An 18,099-nucleotide genomic window follows, 5' to 3' on the forward strand; every position below is an offset into this window, starting at 1 on the left:
TCATAATCCCAGTGAGCTGAAGTTCTGCAGGTTCCCTGATGTAGGATGATTAGAGTCCATGGTCATAAGAGATCAAAGGCAGTGTGTGCACTTGAGCAATTTCCATTATCTGCCACAAAGAAATGACACCTCCATGCACATGATCCTGGAACCTTCTGAGTTACCAGTACAATTGCGGCAGTCAGGTTGAAAGTGACAGGTTCAGCTGCAGGAACAGTGGGAAAGGCCAGTGTGTGTGAGCTGAAGGCACAAGACATTGTTCTAGGGGCAGAAAACCCAGGGCTGGGTGAATCGAATTGAATTGAATTAGCCAGGTTGGATAAGAACTTTGAGATCATCAAGTCCAACCTATCACCCAACACTATCTAATCGACTAAACCATAGCACCAAGCACCCCATCCACTCTCTTCCTAAACACCTCCAGTGATGGTGACTCCACCATCTCCCTGGGCACCCCATTCCAATGGCCAATTACACTTTCTATGAAGAACTTCTTCCTAACATCCAACCTAAATCTCCCCTGGTGCAGCTTGAGACTGTGTTCTCATATTGTGGTGCTGGTTGCCTGGGAGAAGAGACCAACCCCCACCTGGCTACAACCTCCCTGCAGGTAGTTGTAGACAGCAATAAGGTCTCCCCTGAGCCTCCTCTTCTCCAGGCTAAGCAACCCCAGCTTCTTCAGCCTCTCCTCATAGGGCTTGTGCTGCAAACCCCTCACCAGCTTTGTTGGCCTTCTCTGGACTCGTTCCAGCAAGTCAACATCTTTCCTAAACTGAGGGGCCCAGAACTGGACACAGCACTCAAGGTGTGGCCTAACCAGTGCTGAGTCCAGGGGCAGAATGACCTCCCTGCTCCTGCTGGCCACACTGTTCCTGATCCAGGCCAGGATGCCATTGGCCTTCTTGGCCACCTGGGCACACTGCAGGCTCATGTTCAGCCTACCATCAACCAGTACCCCCAGGTTCCTCTCTACCTGGCCGCTCTCCAGCCACTCTGACCCCAGCCTGTAGCACTGCATGGGGTTGTTGTGGCCAATGTGCAGAACCCGGCACTTGGATGTGTTAAATCTCATGCCCTTGGACTCTGCCCATCTGTCCAGCCTGTCAAGGTCCCTCTGCAGAGCCTCTCTACCCTCCAGCAGATCAACTCCTACCCCCAGCTTGGTGTCATCAGCAAATTTACTGATGATCGACTCAATCCCCAGCACTGATCCCTGGGGGACACCACTAGTGACTGGCTGCCAGCTGGATGTGGCACCATTCACCACGACTCTCTGGGCTTGGCTCTCCAGCCAGTTCCTATCCCAGTGCAGAGTGCTGCTGTCCAAGCCATGGGCTGACAGCTTGGCCAGGAGTTTGCTGTGGGGGACGGCGTCAAAGGCCTTGCTGAAGTCCAGGGAGACTACATCCACAGCCTTCCCCACATCCACCGGTTGGGTCACCTGATCATAGGAGATCAGGTTGGAGAGGCAGGACCTGCCCTTCCTAAATCCATGCTGGCTGGGCCTGATCCCTTGGCCATCCTGTAAGTGCTGTGTGATTGCACCCAAGATGACCTGTTCCACAATCTTGCCTGCACTGAGGTCAGGATGACAAGCCTGTAATTCCCTGGCTCATCCAACCAGCCCTTCTTGTGGATGGGCATCACATTGGCCAGCTTCCAGTCATCTGGGACCTCACCGGTGAGCTAGGACTGGAGGAAAAGGATGGAGAGTGGCTTTGCCAGCTCCTCTGCCAGCTCTCTCAGCACCCTAGGATGGATCCTGTCCAGTCCCATGGACTTGTGGGGATACAGGTGGCTAAGGAGGCAAGCCCCTTGCTCATGGTGGCCATTATGAGGAGGGATGGGACATAAACAAGTCTCTCAGAGGTGTGGGGAGAGCTCCTTGGTGTAGTACCTGGAGATGCAGGTAACCACTCTCTTGCCTCAAGTGTGTCCACAATGAGCACAGATTGAAACTCCTCAGGGCTTAGTGTATTGAGCAGATCGTCAGAGTAAGTGTGGCACCAGTGGGAACTAATTAAATACACCTATTAGGATAATGCTAGGGTGTACTATTACAGTACTGCTGCTTGGGATTAGAGCGAGTCTTGGAGCCCACACCTGGATGCCAGTCAAAGATACCTAATTCCTACTTTGAGAAATTACTTGGAAACCTACCTCTCACTGAAGGCCTTAAATAAAATTGAATTCTGTTTTTTTTGAACAAATATGTGACTGAAGTATTTTCCTTTCCTCAACTCCTATTCACATGCAAAACCAGATAATAAAATTTCAGTAGTACTTATATTCTGATTTGGTTGGTGGAAGAAAAGTCATCTGTTAACACTGAAGTAATCATAACTCATTAGGTGCTAATGTATCTGCTGTGTGGTACAGAAACAGGCTAGCCCTCTTGAAATCCTGCTAGTTTGCCCTTACCCACTCACAGTTCCCTCTGGGGGATTGAAAAGTACAAACAAGCTTTCTCACAATACATTCTAAGAGTATGCTAAAGTAGCTGTGTTTACTTTATCCCAGAATTTTGTGTCTGCTGGCAAATATGTACAGAACCAAAGTAAATACACAAGTTTTGAGTATGGTTCCTGTATTTCTTGCTGGGAAGTCTCAGAAGAAAAGGTGATTGTGGGTGCTCACAGATGCCCCATATATGTGCAGTAAATCCAACATGTTCTGAACATCATGTTGGCCTCGCTGCACCTGGTAATAAACCGTGGCTATAGATCAAGTGATCTGTACGTGCACAATAAATCTGATGCACCTGAATGCAGGCATACAGGATGGACATGCTGTGCACGAACTGTCTGTTTTCCAGGTCTTCTGGATGTCAGTTTTCCACCATGAGTGACGTGCCTCGGAGTCTCGCAAAACAGCTGACTTCCTTTTTTCATTTCAGCATTTCCAGGGCATGTCCGGGGGAGTGGAACATATGGGAAACTAAAGCTGAAGCATCATTTTTCAGTGTGCCTGTACTCCCTGAAGTCATGATACCATCCTAAAAACATAAACAATGTCACACCCATAAATACGGTATTTCTGTCGAGTTAGGAATTTTTTGCTAATTACATCTCAAATCCTTAAAAGTTTACATCTATTCTCAAATTTCTTTGAATTAAGGTTTTATGTGTGTCAGGTGAATGCCCTTACCATTTCAAATCATCAGCATCCTGAGTACTCTCTCAGTTTCCATCAAAACATTCACTTTTGTAGGAGAGCTATAGTATATTAGAATAGAATAAAATAGAATAAACCAAACCAGGTTGGAAGAGACCTTCAAGATCATCGTGTCCAACCCATCAACCAATCCAACCCACCCAAACAGCTAACCCATGGCACCAAGCACCCCGTCAAGTCTCCTTCTGAACACCTTCAATGACGGCGACTCCACCACCTCCCCGGGCAACCCATTCCAATGGGCAATCACTCTCTCTGTATAGAACTTCTTCCTAACATCCAACCTGAACCTCCCCTGGCGCAGCTTGAGACTGTGTCCTCTTGTTCTGGTACTGGGTGCCTGGGAGAAGAGACCATCATCAGCCTGTCTACAACCTCCCTTCAGGTAGTTGTAGAGAGTGATAAGGTCACCCCTAAGTCTCCTCTTCTCCAGGCTAAGCAGCCCCAGCTCCCTCAGCCTCTCCTCATAGGGCTTGTGTTCCAAACCCCTCACCAACTTTGTTGCTCTTCTCTGGACTCGTTCCAGCAAGTCAACATCCTTCCTAAACTGAGGGGCCCAGAACTGGACACAGTACTCGAGGTGTGGCCTAACCAGTGCAGTGTACAGGGGCAGAATGACCTCCCTGCTCCTGCTGGCCACACTGTTCTTCATGCAGGCCAGGATGCCATTGGCCCTCTTGGCTGCCTGGGCACACTGCAGGCTCATGTTAAGCCTACCATCAACCAGCACCCCCAGATCCCTCTCTGCCTGGCTGCTCTCTAGCCACTCTGACCCCAGCCTGTAGCACTGCATGGGGTTGTTGTGGCCAATGTGCAGAACCCGGCATTTGGATGTGTTAAATCTCATGCCGTTGGATTCTGCCCATCTGTCCAGCCTGTCCAGGTCTCTCTGCAGAGCCTCTCTACCCTCCAGCAGATCAACTCTTGCCCCCAGCTTGGTGTCGTCAGCAAATTTACTGATGATGGACTCAATGCCCTCATCCAGATGAGCTATGAATCCACGAGACCTTCCTGAGGGTGATGGAAGTCAGGCTGTCTCAGGGAGAGAGACATAGAAACCTGATAGCCCCACGCTGTGATTGCGTGTTGTCCTGCTTCCTTAGAGGATGTTCAAAAGTGGTGAACTTTAGGCCACAGTGGAGATACTAAAATGGACCAAAGTTGCTGTCTGCCTGGCACAAAATGTCTCCACGTGGTAGAAAATAGAGTGGCTGTGTGCAAATCACCTGTTGGAAATGCTGTTTTGCCACTTGCCTGCTGGAAATGCTAATGTTTTTTTTGGTTTTGTTTTTGTTGTGTTTTGGTTTGTTTTTTTTAAATTATTTTTTATCTGAGTTGGAGCAAGAGAAACTCCACTGAGAAATGGCATCAGGAAATTGCAGGAACTCTCAGAAGATCAGTGTTTTCTTTACCCCCAACTCTGCATATGTTTGAGAGGGAAGAGACCTCTCTTGGTCTAGGTGACTGATTTTGTAGAAGTGAAAGCATAGCCGCCTGTACAGTATCACAGTATCACAGTATCGCTAAGGTTGGAAGAGACCTCGAGGATCATCGAGTCCAACCTGTCACCACAGACCTCATGACTAGACCATGGCACCAAGGGCCACGCCCAATCCCCTCTTGAACACCTCCAGGGATGGTGACTCCACCACCTCCCTGGGCAGCACATTCCAATGACCAATGACTCTCTCCATGAAGAACTTTCTCTTCACCTCGAGCCTAAACTTCCTCTGGTGCAGCTTGAGACTGTGTCCTCTTGTTCTGGTGCTGGTTGCTAGAGAGGAGAGACCAACCCCTTCCTGGCTACAACCACCCTTCAGGTAGCTGTAGAGGGCAGTGAGGTCACCCCGAGCCTCCTCTTCTCCAGGCTAAACAATCCCAGCTCCCTCAGCCTCTCCTCATAGGGCTTGTGCTCAAGGCCTCTCCCCAGCCTTGTTGCCCTTCTCTGGACACGCTCGAGTGTTTCGATGTCCTTCTTAAACTGAGGGGCCCAGAACTGGACACAGGACTCAAGGTGTGGCCTAACCAGTGCAGAGTACAGGGGCAGAATGACTTCCCTGCTCCTGCTGGCCACACTATTCCTAATGCAGGCCAGGATGCCATTGGCCTTCTTGGCCACCTGGGCACACTGCTGGCTCATGTTTAGGCAGCTGTCAATCAGTACCCCCAGGTCCCTCTCTGTTTGGCAGCTCTCCAGCCCCTCTGACCCCAGCCTGTAGCTCTGCATGGGATTGCCGTGGCCAAAGTGCAGCACTCGGCACTTGGACTTGCTGAATGCCATCCCATTGGACTCTGCCCATCTGTCCAATCGGTCGAGGTCCTTCTACAGAGCCCTTCAACCCTCTAACTGACAAACATCTGCTCCTAACTTGGTGTCATCTGCAAATCTGCTGATGACTGACTCAATCCCCTCATCCAGATCATCAGTGAAGATGTTAAAGAGGATGGGGCCCAGCACTGATCCCTGGGGCATGCCACTTGTGACTGGCTGCCAGCTGGATGTGGCACCATTCACCACCACTCTCTGGGCCCAGCCCTCCAGCCAGTTCCTAACCCAGCACAGAGTGTTGCGGTCCAAGCCACGAGCTGACAACTTAGCCAGCAGTTTGCTGTGGGGGATGGTGTCAAAGGCCTTGCTGAAGTCCAGGTAGACCACATCCACAGGCCTCCCCACGTCCACCAGACGGGTCACCTGATCATAGAAGGAGATCAGGTTGGAGAGGCAGGACCTGCCCCTCCTAAATCCATGTTGGCTGGACCCAAGCCCTTGGCCATCCTTCAGGTGCACAGTTATTGCTGCCAGGATAGTCTGCTCCATCACTTTCCCTGACACTGAGGTCAGGCTGACCGGCCTGTAGTTTCCAGGTTCCTCCATCCAACCCTTCTTGTGGATGGGGACCACATTGGCCAGTTTCCAGTCACCTGGGACCTCACCGGTGAGCCAGGACTGGAGGAAAATGCTTTCTCTGCTTTCTCTGGCAAATGAGCCTTTCTTACTGTCATGATATGGGCTGCATAGGAATGAGGCTGGGCACTTTCCTGGATTGTAAATCACCACACTTGTGTTTAAATAAGGAGTATATTCAGAGCAAAGATGCTAGCATGGTTTCAATAAAGATTTAGGATACTACTAGACCCTACTGAGTTGGTAGTCTTGCATCTCCCTAGGACTTTGTTACAGTGGTTTCCTTTGCCAATTTCGGAGACTGCCTTTGAGCTCATTAGCAATTATGAACAACGTTGGGGGGAATTAATGTTTTTCTTTGTCTGGGTGACATGCTTCTTGAGTTAGCTACCTCCAGTCTGATACAGCAGGATGCCAGCAGACTTGTCACAATTTATGAAGAGGGTTTGTGGTAGTGATAGAAAATTATAATAAAAACCACATCCAACAATTAAACACCTACATTTCCTTTTAGAACCCAAACAATGGACGGCTTTTGCAGAAGAGATTTCTCAAATCAAAGCAACTCACAGTGGAGGAAATATAAATTAGGAAGGAAGCTTTGAGCAGATCTTTAATGACTCTCTGGCACAATGACATAGTTATGTGTGACACATTGATGAATATGATCTACTTGCAAAGATTCAGCTCTCAGCAATTAAGCAAAAGTACTGCAACCAACTGTGGGACATGCTTGGGTCAAGTCTTTAGTACGTGTGGTATCAGTCCTTTCCTAATACGTAAAGACTACATCTAATGCTTTTTTTTTTTTTGTGTGTGTGTGATACATTTTTTTAACACCAGAAAATTAGCGTTGATCATATTTTCACTCATCCAACAGGAGCTCACTTTATCTTAATAATGGCAAGACATAGAAAAGGATCTTTGAAAGTAACCATGGACTTGTTAAGTGGAAATAGAGGATGAGGTAGAGCCTGGATATGAGACATTCAGCAGTATTGCAGCTAGGGGGCTAGCAGCAGGAGTTTGGGGAGCTATTTTCTCTGAAGAAAATCACTGGTATCAAAACATTTCATTCCCAGGGCACAGAACCAAACAGACATTTCAGAGAAGGGTGTCAAAATTAATTTTACATAATTTTACTGACAACGTTCAATTACCATACAGTTGTTACAGGCCAGATGCATTGGAAAATGATATGAAAAACACTCTGTGTGACCATAAAAGCAAATGATTATTATTACTATTAACACTGTGGTTGTATTTACCTCAAGTGATGCTCTGTGATATTTGGCAGCAGTTGCACTGAACATCTGATAAGTAGGTCTGTAAGCAGTTCAGCTGTGATCATAGGAAACAATATCTTTGTTCTTCACCTTTGTCACATTTTTTTTCAGATGGTAATATTGATTATTTTGGGCTTAGCATCCTGAGAGTAACAACTGTTCTTCTCCTCAGCCGAAGTCTATAGGGCTGCATGATATAATATGTGAAGCCCTTCATCAGTCTTTGTTAGTTTGGGGATCTCTTTCCCACTGTGCTGTGTACACGTGCTCAAAGCTTCTTGGAGGATGTAGGGTAGGTGAACCTTTTCTTGTGGGCATGAACATCTCACAGGCTTTAAAGGGGAGGTGTGGAACCAGACTTGTCTGTGAGAGTGTATTTTCTAAGCATGACAGAAAGTCAGAAGATTGCTCATTGTACAGTACTTCCTACAGAAATGCGTGTAAACCTCAAGTCTGTAATCTAAGGTGTGTGGTTACTGAGAAAGTCAGTCGGTTAAGGCAAGAGACATACTTGTATTGCTTATGAGTACAGACTAAGGGAGCATGAAAAAATCATAGGTCTCCAGTGTAAAGAAAAAGCAAGCAACTGTGGAAGGTCAAAGTACAGCAAGTAATCCACAAAGGATGCTTGTTAGCAGGCTGTTTGGAAGCTGAATGTGGTACTAATGTACTAGCTGCTATCTATCTGAGCCACTAAAAATCACTTTCATTCTATCTGTCATTTAATATACCTAATGATTGCCACAGCAGACAGAAATTCCTCTGAGTTATTTGGAGACTGTATTTTGATTTTGCTCGTTGATCCAAGCCCTGGAAGTCTATGCCAGGAGATTAATTTAGCTGGTTGTGTGATGCCAAAGCAGATACTTACTTCAGTATTTACAGCTGTTAAGCCAGGTGTAGTGCAGTGGTTTATGTGCACAGTTTAGGCAGAGTTAATATAGCAAACCCCACAATTCAGAAAACCCACCCAACCCAACTAGATGCCCAAGATGGGCTTGTTTTCTGGCAGAAGCACACTTAGACGTTATCTCTAGATTTGCTAGTGCTGAAGCCTATGGGCAATTTGAGGGTTAGTAGACTTGTTAGCCCAGTACATAAAGACCTAGAGGAGTCCATTATATGCTATGGTCCTATGCTATCTGTACTACTTACTCCTCGCACCATTACACATTATACAGCTTTGTGATGATGGCATTTAGGGACATGAGGGTTGAAACACAGGACTCCTCCCATGATTCCTGCATTCCTAGATCCATACTGGGGTCAAGCTCCAGGAAAAATGGGGAAAAAACTTTTGGCATAATAAGTAGTTTCTTGAGCCTAAATCTGTGCATGTGATGGGGACATACTTGAATCTGGGTTTCCTTTTTTCTTATGCTGGTATTTTAATCATGATGATGCTATCAAAACAGTATGCTTGGCCGTGTCCTTTGGTTTTCTTTCCAAAAGTGTACCCCTGTTGTCTGACCAAAATGCCCAAGAAGATAGAATACAGAATACAGAATTAACCAGGTTGGATAAGACCTTTGAGATCATAGAGTCCAACCTATCACCCAAAACCACCTAATCAACTAAACCATGGCACTAAGTGCCTCATCCAGTCTCTTCTTAAATACTTCCAGTGATGGTGACTCCACCACCTCCCTAGGCAGCCCATTCCAATGGCAAATCACTCTTTCTGTGGAGAATTTCTTCCTAACATCCAGCCTAAACCTCCCCTGGTGCAGCTTGAGACTGTGTCCTCTTGTTCTGGTGCTGGCTGCCTGGGAGAAGAGACCAACCCCCTCCTGGCTACAACCTCCCTGCAGGTAGTTGTAGAGAGCACTAAGGTATCCTCTGAGCCTCCTCTTCTCCAGGCTAAGCAACCCCAGCTTCTTCAGCCTCTCCTCATAGGGCTTGTGCTGCAAACCCCTCACCAGCTTTGTTGGCCTTCTCTGGACACATTCAAGCAAGTCAACATCTTTCCTAAACTGAGGGGCCCAGAACTGGATGTAGGACTCAAGGTGTGGCCTAACCAGTGCTGAGTCCAGGGGCAGAATGACCTCCCTGCTCCTGCTGGCCACACTGTTCCTGATCCAGGCCAGGATGCCATTGGCCTTCTTGGCCACCTGGGCACACTGCTGGCTCATGTTCAGCCTACCATCAACCACATTGAATAGGTGCCAGTTATTTTTTTTGTAATGTGGTGGGTTGAAGTTTCCCCCCAGTATTGACTTTAAGGCAGACCAACTCAGTTAGAAGCAAATGAAGCTCTACAATGGAATGCAATGTATATATACAAAATTTACAGTATTTTCAATATTATACAGATATTTGCAATTAGCAAACAACACAAAAATTCCCCTGGTTAGAGACCAGGGAAGCTGTTCCACTGTCCCTCCAAACCCCTCTGTCCCAAGGGAAAGAGAGGAGTTGAGAGAGAGCAGTGGGTTAGACTTATCCCAAGGTCAGCTGGAAGCACGTTATCTTCTCCCCGATGAAGCAAAACAGCCACAATCAGAAGAGAAGAAAAAAGGAATGGGAATGGAAATGAAATGTGAAAAGTTGTTATGATACAGCTTCTCTTATCCCAGACATTTATCCAAAGAATTTGTTTAGAATAATCTTTTGTTTTCCTTGTACACCCAGTGATTTCTTTATATTTTTCTACTTTTCTGCTTGAAACCTGCAGGTAATTTTTAAAGGCATAGCCTAAAACTGCCACATACCCCCAGGCCCCTTTCTGCCTGGCTGCTCTCCAGCCACTCTGTCCTCTGTAGCACTGCATGGGGTTGTTGTGGCCAATGTGTAGAACGTGGCATCTAGATACATGGATGGGACTTGGGCTGTGAGTCCTGCTTACATAATGGAGTCTGATCTCAACAAAAGCATAATCTCTCACATTTTCCTTTGGCAGGCAAGGAGTTTGGCTCTTTGCATAACCTCTGGGTATGGTGAAGCTGGTTGTTGGGTGCTGGCTTCTTCCCATCTTCAACATGGGGAGCTTTGGCACCCAATGCAACATGGTGAAATCTGTTCTGGGATCTGGGTGCCTAACTCTGCATCCAGCTGTGCAGCTCATCCCTTTATCCAAGTCTTTTAGAAGAAGGCTTAGATCTTAATGTCATTACATGTATTAAGTGTACTATTATCCCACAAGATAAACTGAAGCCAGCTGCTTCTCACTAGTGAGGACTGGTAAATGTTACTTCAGAGGAGACGGGAATATTCATCCTAAATTTTAACTTTTCAGAGAAAACATGTTTGCCTGGAAAATATACCTAGTTTTGTCTTAATGCCAAGATGGCCTAAAAAGACAGAAGATAATCCTCATTTAATTTAGAGTATTTCTGGAGAGCCCATTACTGGTATCTGTGTGACAAATGAAGATCTGGATTGCACCTGCCAGGTATGTTCTTGGGGAAGAGGCATATGCGTCCTCATACTCTCATACAGGAACTATCCTCTATTCAGTATTTTCTGAGGAGGCATGCAATACTTCTTAGTAGTCATCAGGTCAGAGTTCTAAAAGAATATAAGTAACCGTGGGTTTGTGTATATGTGAGCAAGCAAAATACACAAGAATGTAAACTGAGTAGCCTGCTGTACAGTCTGCAGGGTGCTGGCATTGGTATGTGGAAAATTACACACATATGTGCAGTTATTTAACTAAATTTGCTTAAATAAATGTAAAATATAGCTAATGTAATGCCCATGCCAAATGCTGGTTATTTCTTTTAAGAATGAGAAGTACCACTATATGGTACAGTAGTTAAAATTAGCAACTTCTATCCAAATATTGAAGATAGCCTTTATCTGTAATTGGCAACTTCCGTCATACTCCTCAACGTGGTGCAGACTGGTGTTAGCAGTAGGAGATGATTTCCTTCCAGAAAGAAAACAGGGACAAATAAGTGTCCCGTTCTGTTCCTGTGGGCAAGAACATCTCTGTTTCTGCTGCAGTTGTTTGTTCCTCAGAACCACTCAAACCAATCAATACTTTGCAAATAGCACGCGATTTCACACCTAATGCTACATCTGTTCCTCTGCAACCACCCCTGGGCTGTTATAACAAAGTCTTCAGCTGGTTCAGATTTCTTCTACTCTAGGAGTCTTTTGTATGAGCTCCATCAACCACAAAGGCCTAGGACCTAGTGTAGAACTATATTATGGTGATGACTGTAGGGGAAAAGGAGGATGTGATTACAGGATTCCATGCGTGTGACAGAGTGGGAGAATAAGAGTAGGAAATAAGGGTTGCTTAAGGCCAGGCTGCTACATACCTGCCTCAGAGAGGCTGGCAGTCTGCCCTGCTCAAGGGAGATGCTGACAAGTTCTCACAGCTCATCTCCTGCTGCCCCTGACCAAGAACAGCATGGTTGCAGAAAGAGGTTTATTCAGGGAAAGGAGGAAGAAAATGGATTCTTCATTCCCTTCAGGTTGCTGGCCAGTATCACTGACAACCAGTGAAGACAGGGGAGTGAAGGGGGCTTCAGATTGTACACCTAATCTCTATTCTTCTTGGGGTCAAGAGCAGGAAAGGATGGCTGCTTGCAGAAGGTTAACCACTGTTCCTCTCTCTCAGCTCTTTGGTCCCAGCAAAAATGAGAGTTTCATGAGGGTGGCTGGAGCTCAGTGGAGAATCTTGCCTGTTGCTGCTGTGCTGTGAGATGTTCCTAAGCTCCCATCCCTGACATTCAGTATTTTCTCATCAGCAAGAAGCAGGTAGGGAGCTGGGCAGTGGTAGACCTTCCACTTGGAGCTCTGTGCTGTCAGAGCTGCTTACTGCAGCAACCTTATTTTTTTTGCTGGTTTTGTCTGGTCTGTCTGGGTATGAAGCAGATTAGGGAATCTGGCTGTTAGCATGTATCCTTCCTAGACCCCAGCCTGCATTCACGGATGCTGGTTATTTCTGGATCCGGCTACAGTGCAACATGTATACATTAGCCAAATCAAGTCCTTATGCTGTTCAGGAAAATTTGGCTCTGAACTGTATAGCTAAAAAAGCTATCTGTCTGAGCTACTTAGAATATTGCACAGTTTTTGCCAGCTGAATAAAACCAAAAGCATTTCTATGAACAGAAAGCTTTTGACAACAGTCTTTGAACTATGAGTGGCAAGAACCATTCCCTCAGTTTTTTACTTCTAACCCATGATTTATAACACAGCCCTCTGCTGAGGGATAAGAGCTTAGTATCTTATTGACCTTGTTTTAAATTGCATTTCATTGTATTAAACAGTATCTGCCCTTTCCTCTTTTCTCCCCCCCCCATTTTTTTTTTTCTGTGGAGTGAGGTATACTGTAATATACAAAATATTTGACTTTCATGTAGCTGTGAGGCTAGACTGGGAAACATTCAGCTGCACAGCTAAGATGGTATTTAGTGAAAATGTCCCAGAAAATTAGAATTTTACAATTACCTTATTGGTAGTTTGATTTTAATGTAGTTTTGCTGATAGCTACCTTTGTACTTAAGGATTGTAAATTAATTAGACATGCTGCTTCATCTACTCAGGAGGCAAGAGAAGAGCCAAGCTAGTAGCTATGGGAGTGCTGTACCGATTTGAGACTGAGGCTAAAATGACATGATAGAGGAAGAGGTTAGCCCTCTCCCAAGGTTGTCACTCCTGGTCACATTTTAATGTGAATTTATTGGACTGAAAGAGGTTAAAGAGGTAATTCTGCACAAGAAGAGAGAAATTTCTAACATAAAATGGAACTCATCAATAGCCTTGATGTCTGTGGGGAGTTGTCAGATTTCATAATATTAACCATGTAATTAACAGGATATATAAAGTGATGTGCTTTCAAATAATTTATATTTCAGATGCCTTTCGATGTGCTAATAATACCTCTCTTTTTTTCCTGCAGTCTCTGGGAATTGCTGCATTCCCTTTTTTCCCCCTTTTCTGTATAAAACCCCTTCACATGTATCAGAGAGTTCTAACTAGTGCTTGTTCCCAAGGGTGACTTAATGGACAACGTATGGATAAATCCACATGACAAATCCACTTTACAATGTGGCACAGCTGGCATTCTCTGCTCAGGTTCAGCTCAGAAATAAACTTATGGAAACTGCATCGATGCAGAGTGCAGGTCAGTGCATATTGCTTCATTGTGTCCTGGAAATGACCTCTCTCATGGGTGGTAGTGATGCAGTGACTTTTGCATCTCCCTTTCAGATGAGTCAAGGTGCAAGTGGTCATTCGCAGAGTGTTTTTCAAGAGAGTGTGTACTTGTTGACATGTTTGTTGCTCTTCAAAACCTCATTTCTGTCTTTAGTGATTTGGCTTTGGATACTTACAGGGTCTAACTGACAAACATGACAATTCAGTGTTACTATTTTATTTTAAAAATTAAAAAATTAATCAGTCATCTAAGTAGGAAAGCAAAAAGCTTCCTTGAGCAGTGGAATTACCAAAACTAGATCACAGTTTCATGTTTTGTAACCCAGCAACGCCACGGCCCAGACTCTTTGTCAGTAATTGCATTTGCCTCACACTCCTCTTTGTTGACCTGGGGAGAAAACAGCAGCAGCTGGGGCAGTTTCATAGCTGTGCCTGACTGAAGGGTGCTTGCATGCTGATGGATGACTAGCTGCCATCAGATGGCATGGATGAAGGACCAAGTTATTAGAACTGCATAAAAGCTGCTGATTTTTAGTAGGACTTTTTTTAAACCTCTGTCAGATTTGGTTAAAGTTGATTAGCAGGTTCAAAATAACAGCCAGGGAAGTGGGAGTAGATGATGGAAAGACACCAGTCTGATGCTTTGCTTTCCAAGGAAGCCCCCTGGTCATGCAATACATATTGATCTGTGCAATGGATCTGCATTAAAAAGAATTAATTTAAAAATCTTTCGTGTTTCAAAACTGTATTTACTTGGTAGATGGAAAAAAAAGTGCAGGTTGAGTATCTGGCATGAAGCCCAAAACACATACTTGCCGGAAATTTCCTGCTGGAGTAAATGAGGTCTTTCAGGAAAGTCAGTGGGAGAGGTAGCTGCAGTCTGTGAAGGGCAGTTGCTGTGCCTGTGCTGGACCTAGTGCAGCATCTTGCACCAGAAGAATCCTGACCTCAGCCAAAACTATGTAAAACTGCAAAAAGCTGAAGGGGAAAGGAGTGTGAAGCTTGGGCCTCAATATGAGACAAATCCACTTTTCCGATACATGTTCAGCAGAATGATGAGGGCTAAGCCAAAATCTGTACCCACAAATCCCACGTCTGAATATAAGATACTAGAACATATATCAGCTTAGAGATGTCTGAAGGGTTTCAAGGCACTTTGTCCTACTATATGTGTATATATCTATGGGAAAAAGTTCTCTTTCCGTGGTCATTTAGCATAGTAGAAACATTTTTATCTTCTATCCATAACACTTAACCACTTATAAACATAATATAATGGCATTTTAGACATTCTAACAACTGAGTGTATTTCTGTCAAATACTGTCAAAGAGTATTTTATAGTAACATTCATAGCTTATGAGAAATTGAAACATTTTCTTCTCCTATGCCCTGGCCATACTATTGTGAAAATTCACTTATAAAACCACTTAGAGCAACTGAACAATAAAATGTTTACAGTGACCCTACAAGTGCATCTTATAACAATTTAAAACTGCCCATTACAACCAATAACTTCAGTGCTGGAAACCAGTACAGCAGTTATAAAATCCCATATAACTCCGTATGGAAAGCAGTGGTTTTATCACAGCCATGAACATGCAAGTGACCTGGGGCATAAAATTACTGCTCAAAAAAAGAAAGAAGATCTGTCTCAGAAAATGCTCAGATATCCACTTATAACAATTACAACAATGATGATTTCACATCTGTTAGGCAGACAGTTTTAATCTGTAAAAGGTTAAGTATTTGACAGTTATTTGTTCTTACGTACAGCTTAGCAGCTGAAAGGTTTAACCTTTAGATGTACTTAAGCAACTACTCTTTAAAATTTATTGTGTAGAACTACCCAAATAAAAATGGTCTCATCACTTGTAACTACAGAATACAGAAAGCCTGGGTTATTTTCTCCTCTCTTCTTACCAAATTGCTCAGTTGGCTTTGCTTCTTCCTTTGTGCCTGAAAATATTTACAAGCATCCTGCTTTAATTTCAACAGGCACTGCTTCATAATTAGAGGATGGAAGAAGGATTCTGTGATTAAGCGTGTGGAATCAGTTATTTTGACTCAATAAAGGAGTCTTCTGAAGAACATGGATATTCCTGCACATTGAAGTGCCCCGAAAAGCTGGGGAGGGGGAAAGAGGAAAAGAGGGAATGCATCTTCATGTGGCCTTTGCACTTCCCTAGGAGGCAGGGGAATTATTTATGTAGAAGCAGAAGGATCTCCAGATTTCTGTAGACTTTTATTAATATTTCCTAGCTGTCGTAAAACATGGAATATTTTGAACCTCTTGCACGGAAATGAGTTAAATAAAAAACTATTCTGTGAAACTGGGATGGCTTTTGAGTATTCTTTTCAGGCTGGCTTCTACACAGCTACAGTGTATCAGTTGGAAGGGCTTTTCTCATTCATGAAAACCACTCACTTTTCCCTTCAATAGACATATCAGACTATTTCAGTCTTCCTTTCATGCTTCTCACAGTGATGAACTGCTTGTTCTCTTGAAATGGTCAGAATTTGGATCCCAAATGGGATCCAAATGGGATCCAAATGGCCTTGGTGGCATTGCAGGGACAGTTCTTATGGTAAAGAGCAACATTCCTGAATAAGGTTTGCAACACATTTGGCACAAATATGTAACTGTTTCTTCTATCAGGCACATAAATGCTCTATATCTGTGATTTTTGGGGGTATGTGGAAGGAGGTGACAAACTCTTCTTCAGGAGAATGCATCACTTCCCTTTTTTTATCCTGCATGGCATGGCATGTCATGACTGAGAGCATAGGGAAAACATGTTACTTCAGTGGTGGGTGTGCCCAAAGGGTCATGCTTACCACAGAGAGGACAGTCATGAGTGGGGTAAGTGCTCCATCTAGGAAGCAGTCATGGGCATACAGCTCACAGAGTGAAATGACACCTCAGCACACATACTGGGCAGCAGCTGTGTTGTTCTGCAAACCACCTGTTCCTCTCCTATCCTGCTACCTACACATACCTGTAGACCTCATTTTGGTCATCTGTGCTTGTCTGGCCCTTACGTGTGCAAAACCATCCATACGGAGGAAGTGGAGTGGGCTCCTTTTGTTCTAGCAGTGGCATTAACCATTGTGATTTTATGCCCCATTTACCTTGTGTCATTGTAAATGGGACTGTGGTAGGTCTGCCAGCCCCATAACACTGTCCTCCATTTCAAACCCATTAAAGTCTAATGGATATCTAGAGACTACAGGTGTGCTGTGTGCCAACTAGAATATTTAAACTAGGCACTAAAATCACCATAGAACTTGAGAATACGATTGAAAGTAATGCACTGTTTTTTCTTCAGGTGTCTGAACATTAAGACAGGTTTTTAAACAAAAATGATCAGGAAATGTGGCATAGACAGCTGAGCTGTGAGGTAGGTTGCAAACTGGCTTGACAACAGAGTTCAGAGGGTTGTCATCAGTGGCACAGGATCAACTTGGAGGCCTGTGACTAGTGATGTTCCCCAGGGACTGGTCCTGGCTCCAGTTTTGTTCAGTATCTTTATCAACGACCTGGATGAGGTGATGGAGAGTACCTTCACCAAGTTCACTGATGATACAAAACTGGGGGGGTTGGCTGACATCCCGTTGGGCTGTGTTGATGTCCAACATGACCTGGACAGGCTGGAGAGCTGAATGCAGGCAAACTTCATGAAGTTTAATAAGGACAAGTGCAGGGCCTTGCATCTAGGAAGAAATAAGAACATGCAACAGTACCGGTTAGGGGCTGCCCTGCTGGAAAGCAGCTCCATGGAGAAAGACCTTGGAGTGCTGGTGGGCAGCAAGTTCTCCATGGGACAGCAATGTGCCCTTGTGGCCAAGAAAGCCAATGGCATTCTGGGATGCATCAAGAAAAGTGTGTCCAGCAGGTCTAGGGAAGTTCTACCTCTCTACTCTGCCCTTGTGAGACCACACCTGGAATACTACATCCAGTTTTAGGCTACCCAGTTCAAGAAAGACACAGAACTGCTGGAGGGAGTCCAGCGGAGAGCCATGAGGATGATTAGGACACTTGAGCATCTCGTCTATGCAGAGAGACAGATCTCTGGAGCTATTTAGTCTTGAGAAGATTGAGAGGGGATCTCATCAATGTGTATAAATATCTGAGGGGTGGGTGTCAAGTAGAGGGGGCCAGGGTCTTTTCAGTGGTGCACAGTAATAAGAAACAACAGGTTCAGACTTGTACGTAGAAGATTTCACCTCAACATGAGGAGAAACTTCTTTACAGCAAGGCTGACAGAGCACTGGAACAGGCTGCCCAGGGAGGTTGTGGAGTCTCCTTCTCTGGAGACTTTCAAAACCCACCTGGATGCATTCCTATGTGAGCTACCCTAAGTGATCCTGCTTTGGCGGGGGAGCTGGACTCGATGATCTCTTGAGTTCCTTTCCAACCTCTAATATACTGTGATACTGTGATCTGTCATTTTTTAAATGCCAAGTGACATAGAACAGAATAGAATAAAATAGAATTAACCAGGTTGGATAAGACCTTTGAGATCATCGAGTCCAACCCATCACCCAAAACCATCTAATCAGCTAAACCTTGGCACTAAGTGCCTCATTCAGTCTCTTCTTAAATACTTCCAGTGATGGTGACT

General features: G+C 44.8%; 1 protein-coding gene and 1 long non-coding RNA gene across 3 annotated transcripts in view; both read left to right on the top strand.

Moving 5' to 3' along the window:
• The window catches only part of AFF3 (ALF transcription elongation factor 3), a 365,437-nt gene that overhangs the window by 12,315 nt on the left and 335,023 nt on the right, over nucleotides 1–18,099 (top strand). The window lies entirely within an intron of this gene.
• LOC137441311 (uncharacterized) lies at nucleotides 10,668–15,764 on the top strand. Of its 2 annotated transcripts, none has more exons than XR_010987378.1 (4): nucleotides 10,668–10,756; nucleotides 11,933–12,072; nucleotides 13,220–13,444; nucleotides 15,473–15,764. It is a non-coding gene; the product is annotated as an uncharacterized lncRNA (long non-coding RNA). The 2 variants fall into 2 exon arrangements; XR_010987377.1 differs by having other exon boundaries at nucleotides 13,314–13,444.

The sequence above is a fragment of the Melanerpes formicivorus genome, unplaced genomic scaffold (genome assembly GCF_026170545.1).
Source record: "Melanerpes formicivorus ecotype bairdi unplaced genomic scaffold, bMelFor1.0.p_v2 SCAF_1, whole genome shotgun sequence".
In the NCBI taxonomy this organism is placed as follows: domain Eukaryota; kingdom Metazoa; phylum Chordata; class Aves; order Piciformes; family Picidae; genus Melanerpes; species Melanerpes formicivorus.